Here is a 7709-nt window from a genome sequence, read left to right as displayed (position 1 = left end):
GCAGCAAGGGGGCAGGGAAACGTTAGTAAACAGAATCACTGCCACAGGAAAGAAAAGGCCTTTCTAGGATCTATGCAATCAGTAATACTTCAGGCTTCATGGAAGACAAAGTCAACTCCTGGGCTTTATCTTTGCATAAAGTGTCCCAGAAGAACGTCTTCCAAGTAGTAAATACAAGTGAACTGGGAAGACTGATGCAACCAGTGCACCTCTCAGCAGGGCATAAACCAACCTCATTTCCATTCTGCCTTTGCACTAACTTAAGAGCTTGGAAAATATAAGCAAGATTATTAAAAGACATGAAGGTGAAGAAAATACCCAGGGAGGAGTGCCCCGCATGAGCTGATCACAAGGAGCTGACCATACCTACATGCAGTCTTGATAACTGTATGTGCAGGTAGGCTTAACCACATACCCATTTTCCCTCCACATTGTCCTATGAAAATGAAGATGGTTTTGGCTATTGGCTTTTCTAAAGCTAATTACCTACAGAGTTATTAAGTATTTTAACTGAATTGCAGTGTTCCTCCTGTCTGCTCTAAACAAACTGCATAGATTGCTCACAATTTCCTTACATTTTACTGTACAGTTTGCTTTTTCCCATTGCTTTTGCCAGCAGAAATCAGGGCTTCTGTAGTAGATGTCACAACAGTGCTGTCTGTGGAAAGTGCTGATGGAGGAATGGAAGTTTGGGGCTTCTTTGAGGGTGTTGGAAGTTACAGGAAATAAATGATTTGAGAACAGTAAGAATGGTCATGAGAACTGAGACACTCATGAACTAATTTAAGCATCAGGTTTTGGGCTGCCCAGTGTTTCTGTGACCCCAGTACCAGGGCCTTACTGGAGGATGCCTATAGTGCACAAAAGCAGTACAGGGCAGGGAGCTGAAGAGCAGAGCCCAAATCAGTGTGGTTAATTCAGCCCTGTTCACATGGCTTTGCAGCATACAGAACCTTATCTGTCATGGTAAGTTATTGCTGGCTGTGCTGGTGAGATAACCAGCTCACCCAGAGCTGGCTCAGGTAACGCTGCAGGTGTGCCTGGTATGTTCACACCCAGGAGCACATCTCATCCTCTTACCTCCGGGATTTAACAGGTGTTTTAACCATTCTTCAAGTTTCTTCAATAGTGACTTTAGACTTTCTAATTCTGTCTGTGAGGTCTCCAGTGCAGCGCTTCCTGTGGCAAACAAGAAAATATGTTTACATTGATGTAATATATCACAGCTCTAGGTATATTTTATGTTTTGCTGTGTGATGGTACCTGGTATGTGCTGATACGGGGTTAGATCCTGTAAGTGTTGGTATCATAGAATCATAGAGTCACAGCCTGGTTTGTGCTGGAAGGGACCTTACAGCTCATCCAGTTCCAACCCCTGCCACAGGCAGGGACCCCTTCCACTGGAGCAGCTGCTCCAAGCCCCTGTGTCCAACCTGGCCTTGAGCACTGCCAGGGATGGGGCAGCCACAGCTTCTCTGGGCACCCTGTGCCAGCGCCTCAGCACCCTCACAGGGAACAGCTTCTGCCTAAGAGCTCATCTCAGTCTCCCCTGTTCTGGCAGGTTCAAGCCATTCCCCTTGGCCTGTCCCTACAGGCCCTTGTCCAAAGTATGTGGTGTGTTTTCAAAGTAATCCTGTGGTTCCTGCAAGGCCGTGTGTCCGGAGGGTTATGTTCATTTCCTCATAGTTCAGTGGAAGGTGTTGATAGAGGGCATTATTTCATGGCAGAATAAAGAACAAAGGCTCTGGACCCCAGAAACCCCCTTGTACAACCTTCACCTGCACTGAAGGCACAGGCTTCTGTGAGCTGAGCTCTGCTAAATTTCACTGTAGCAATCCAAAGGGTTACTTTGCTTTGCCATTTGTGATTACCACAGTAACAGGGGAGGCAAGGACCATTCGTCTGTGCAAAAAATTGTCTTGGCCAACAGCCTGACATAGAATCATAGAATGATAGAAACATAAGCTTAAATATTTGCAGATGCCTGCCTAGGTCTGCATGGGAGACCCAGCTTTGTCCAACTCCGCAGGAAACAATAGACAGCTTAAGGTATTTTCAAACCTATGTTTGACTAAACAAGACCATGGCATCATGGTTCAGATACCAGAGGATGAAACAGTCTTCCAAACCAGAACACAAACCTGTGGTCTGACCTTGTGGTTTTGATTATCTGTAGTTTCAGTCACATAAATAACTTTGAAAATCTACTTATATGAAGTAGAAAAGGGTTTAGGTTACCAGGGGTCTAAGCAATGTTTTCAAATGGCAGCTTTTAAAAACAGTGCCCTTGCTCTTTCAGAATGATCATGCTCTGAAGAGCTGTGCCTGGTTCTATCAGTAACATCAGGAGGAATTTCATTTCACTCACTTTCACAGACTTTTACTTTATTGATACTAAAGTCTTAGGTTTGCAAGATAGGATCCTAAGTGATTTTTTCAGTCAAAGTTATCTAGTCTACAGTAGATGAAATCAAAACCAAAAGTGAGTCTATGGAATAAGGACAAAGATTATAGAGTTGCTGAAGTGCTGGGATTTTACCACCTTCTTGAAATGCATTTTAGTCCTCTTTGATGGTGAACTTCCCTCTGGGCTGTCTTTGCCCTTGTCCTACAGATAACTCAATATAGCCAACCCCTTAACCTACACTGTATTAAATGTTCTCTTTTTATAATAGATTGCAAAGGCTTTTTTCGTGGTGCCCACACTGATAAGGTCCAAGTACCTTGTTCAACCTAGCAAGTTCATAAACAAGGTTTGGGTTTATTGTTTGAAGTTTGAAGGAACATGGCACTGCACTGAAGTATATTTCCACCTGGGTCTGTCAGACTAGACCGTGTTGGTTTTTCTCTTTCTCTCCATTTTAAAATGTATGATATAGAAGAATTTAATTTTAAAACTATAAATATATTAATAATAATAATAGTAATAATAAAAAACCAGCACCACCACCACCATCTAGGATATTTAGAGAACCATTTCCCCAACCTCTTCCCTTCACAGAACAGAATCAAATTCTTCAGCCCTCTTCAGTCCATAACCTTCGTAGTTTATATTTTGCAATATATCTTATGGGTTTGATCTGAATATTTGAATTAGAAGACAAAGTCAACCACCAATTCTATGGTATAAAGCTTAGCAATGTTATAGGAGACTCTTTGCTACCTCTTCCCAGCAAGCCTGTCTGTATTAGGAATTATTTCTGTTTGTAGCATTTCCCTGCTTAAAAAAACCCCTTTAGACACAGTACCTGGATCAGGTAGAAAAGTAGCACTCAACAGGAGCAACCAAGTCAGACTCACTCGAGGATCCATTCTCATTGTGCTTGCCTGTCCTAATGCAAGGCAGCTTCAGCATTTATACTGGATGAGCTCTGGTCTACATCAAAGGTGTGTGCTGTGCAACCTGATCTTTCTTCCTGAATTTCCAAATCAATGCCAAAGAGCTGATTTACTGTGTATTTTCATTTCACAAGGTACATCCACACATCCGGATAAGTAGACCCAGATCACAGCCCTGTTCCGGATTTGCTATCGAGATCTTCCCAAACACTCCTCGGGCACATTTGTGGCTGTGTGCTGATGATGTGGCTGTTCCAGGAAGCTGTGGTTTATTTTGGAGATGAGGCTGTTTGGTGAGGGTTCTCATAGCACCAGTTAAGTTGGGTTCTGATTTATAACCCTATTAAACCAGATTAAATTGGTACAAGAATTGCGCCAGAAGAAGATTGGCATCCTATAAATGTTGGGAAAGTTTTAACAAGATTCTCTCTGTCCTGTTGCAGATTACTTTTGTAAGAAGCAGTTTCTATGACACTGCCAAAGGGAATTAGTCACCTTTGTTACAGTACCATAAGTGCTGGACAAGAGGAAGAATGCACTGACCATTTATTCCCCGCTTTCCATATAGCAGTTCCATAGCAGGTATGTTTCTGACCAAACTAGACTGAGATCTTCCCCTTGTCTTCAAAGGGCAAGCACACGTTTATATCCCATATAAAATAAACTACATATAGTCCTTATGACCTGCTTTATGGTCTCTGAGATACTACACAAAAGAATTGAGGCACGACATATATATCAGGTGAAAGCAAGAAGCTAGAAACAGTTATTCTAGAGGTAAGACGTGTGATTATAGGATGAAAGACAGAAGACATTGGACGGCCAATATGTATACAAACTAATACAAATACAAACTAATACAAATACAAACTAATAGAGGACTAGGAGAAAGCATGCAAAAGTCATTGTGAAGAGGGAATTGCAACAGGTCATGCTGGGGATTATCCTTTGCCACATGTTTTTGTGATAACTTTTCAGAATAGGTGGCTACCATGAAACAAGGGAATCCTGCCTGCACAGCTGGAGAAGATTGGCCTCTGGCAAAGCTATGAATCCCATAGGGTCCCTTCAGCCACTGTCTCCCTTGCATGAGGTGGTGGAGTCAACACCACTGTGGCTTCTGATACCCAAAGGATGCCTCCAGCTCCTCATTCTATAGTCTCAGGGAGCAGATGGGTCTCAGCTATATAAAGAAAAAAAGCAAAGTTAATTGTCTCAGCTGATTTAGAAATGAACTTCAATTCTTTCTTTCTGCCAATGCTTTTCTTGTTTTCTTAGCACAGAACGATCAGTAATATCTATCTGGATATCCATGTGCTTACCTTCACAGTACCTTCTTGAGGAAAACCAGCCTAGTATCTAAACCCCTAGTCCTGTGTGTGTATTGCTTGAATTCAGTGTCATTTCCTGAAGTGACTGTGTTTAAGGTAGATCCTTATCCATATATTTCTATACATGTGGCTCTAAGATGTACGTTAACAGTACCATATGTACCAGTCTGCTTTCCTGACAGCAATTAAGCTATTTTATACAAATATTTTTCTCTTCAGAATAAAAAAGAGATTTTAGAAATAGCCCCAAACTCTAACTGTAATCTCAGTAGGGTTTAATGCTCAAAACAATGATAACCAAATTCATTATATCTTGTGATTTAACCCAGATCTAAGTGCTCTGGATTTAAAGGTTTGGATCTGAACAATGTCACGTAGAAGGCACAGAAGCCTCGTACGCATGTGCCATTTCTGTGTACTTCAAATCCATTTTATAAAGAAAATATTCTTTGGCTGCTGCTGGACTTTCAATAATATTCCTTTTTGGAAGTGTAGAGTCCTATGGAAATAGCTAAAGTGTCAGTCTGGTGATTCAGCCAAACAGTGTGCTTAGCAGTAAAGATGCTTGTCCAAGAAATGCCATGCATCAGGAGCGTGGTGTCAATAGAAAGTGGGCACATCATTCACATTATCTAGTTGTAGGCATCTAATCTATTTATAAACTAAGCTCTCAGTGGCATTTCAATGCACCTCTATTTGGAGCATCAATATAGGAGTAGGAAAATATGTGGAACATGGCTGAATACAAACATGTTGAATATGGAGCATCATCAAGATTTACTTTTCCAGCATTCCTCAGTCCCTTTTATAAAACAAGTCCCAAAAAGGACATCAGTCCCAGGGAACACATGCAGGGTTGAAGACTCCACTCCCTGGAAGCTGGATCTCACCTTAGGCTATTTTACACCATATATAAGCAGTAATGGTGATAGGTGCAAATGCTAATGGGGCAGAAGGTTTCTACACCTATTCTGTAGTGATAGATAATAAAGAATGATCAGACTATGCATTAAACATTGCAACTCCCATCACAGACAGTGAAGCACCATTAGAAGGGTAGTGGTAAGTCTTCAGTCTTACAGCTAAGCAAGCAGACTAATCCTGGGTGGCAGGAACCAGCAGTGATGACAGTAGAGTGTTTCCTAGAACTTCTTCTTAAAGGAACCTATAAAAATCCACTAATAGAAAGCAAGCAGCATTTGTCTGTGGTGAAATAGCTTTATGTTAATCTTTCTTCATGAAGTGGAGTTTTGCTGCACTACTAAAATTTCCTCTCCCTGGAAATAGCTTTTTCCAGCTTTTTCTAACTATATATGAACTTCAGCATGTATTTTGTGTTGTGTTAACAGTTGGACTCGATGATCTGAAAGGTCTTTTTGACCTTTTGAAACGATTCTAGGATTCCATATGTGACGTATTCTCCATAGGACACCCTCTGCCTGGGGCAAGTTCTCCATGAAGTCATGCTGCTCTGCAGCTCTGACCAGCAACTTCTCCAACATTTACAAACAAAAGTAAGCTCTCCAAAGGCATTTAAACATGTAATTTTCGTGGTTTAATTCCCGTAAGGATCTGGGTCTGGCACAGTTTAAGGGACTAAAAGCAATAGGAAAATGCTAAGCTGTTCTTGTGGCTCCTGCCACTGGAGGGCAGCGAGACGCTGTCCTTAGTGAGTAACCGTGCTTATGGGTGAGGTGGTCTAGTGTCATGGTGCTTTTGTAGGGTCCAGAAAGAGGCCTCTGCTTGGGCATCTATCTCTAAATGTAAGCAAAGGTGAAAGCAAACATATACGAAGGAGACAGCTACAAACAGCAGGACAGTGTTTCCATTCCTCACTTGTCTCTTGCCAAGGAATATGTCCCTGCTCATGGAAGGCGGTTGGAACTGGATGATCTCTAAGGTGCCGTGGAATGGACTCAGTCAGAAATCAATATGATCAGACCAAAATCTGTTTATTGCAAAGCATTAACTCCTTATATAATACTGTTTACAGACACTTACAGTGATTTGGTATATTATGATTGGATACATGTCTTGAAGACCCTTAGCAACTAACATATAATTAATCCAGACAATCATTATTCCCACTACACGGTCCCACATACAGAACATTGCACAAGGACCTTGTGAAGACTATCAGGAGACCAGCTCAGAGAAGCATCACTGCAGTGTTCTGCCTCCCCCACATTGCATGAGGCTTAGGCTTTTATACTGGCCAAAATGCACACTCATTCCGACACAGGTGGTCAGCCTATGTCGGAAGAAGTGGCCAGCAATATCTATAAAGGTCTCCAAGGGTCTATGGAAACATGGACATACTTATATTTGCCAACTTCTAGTACATGAGTATCAAAGAGAAACTGTATCAAAGGAGTTGTATATGGGGTCCCAAGTCCATGGTCAGCCACAGTCGGGCTGATAAGAGCATATGAGAGACCTTCCCACTGCGGGTCTTGATCCAACACATACACCACTGGAAAAGCACACAATACATCTGCATCCCACATCCATCTCACTTCTCCCTCTACAGCTGCCCATTTATCCTGAGGATCTGGGGGATATAAACCAGGCTTCTTTTCTGGATGAATAGGCTCCAGGTTAAAAGGACCATCCAGGTCAGCATCAGAATTATCAGGTGTCAGAACCTCAGGATCAGCAACAGCAAACTGATGAATGTGCACAGGCTCCTTCTTGGGGTCAGTAGGGCCTGGGTCAAAAGGTTCATCTTCATCTCTGCTTAGCTGTTGGAAAAGTGCTGTCTTAAAAAAGCATGCTGACAAATCAGTTAGTTAAATATAATAACCAGATGATCTTTAAGGTCCCTTCCAACCCAAACCTATGACTAAGGACAAGCCAAAACATTGATTTTAGAAGAGACGTCATGCTTTGTATTTTCAGTGAGCAAGTAGAGGAGACAAAGACTGACTTTTCCCTGTTTTTCATTCCTTAGCGGCAGCAGAATTACCTGATAGCATTGGTCCTTATCTTATATACACACATCTCTCTGCACACCTGAGGTTAGCAAGGAGCTGGGTGCAA

The sequence above is a fragment of the Melopsittacus undulatus genome, chromosome 4 (genome assembly GCF_012275295.1).
Source record: "Melopsittacus undulatus isolate bMelUnd1 chromosome 4, bMelUnd1.mat.Z, whole genome shotgun sequence".
Taxonomy (NCBI): Eukaryota; Metazoa; Chordata; class Aves; order Psittaciformes; family Psittaculidae; genus Melopsittacus; species Melopsittacus undulatus.
This window is presented reverse-complemented; position numbering follows the sequence as displayed.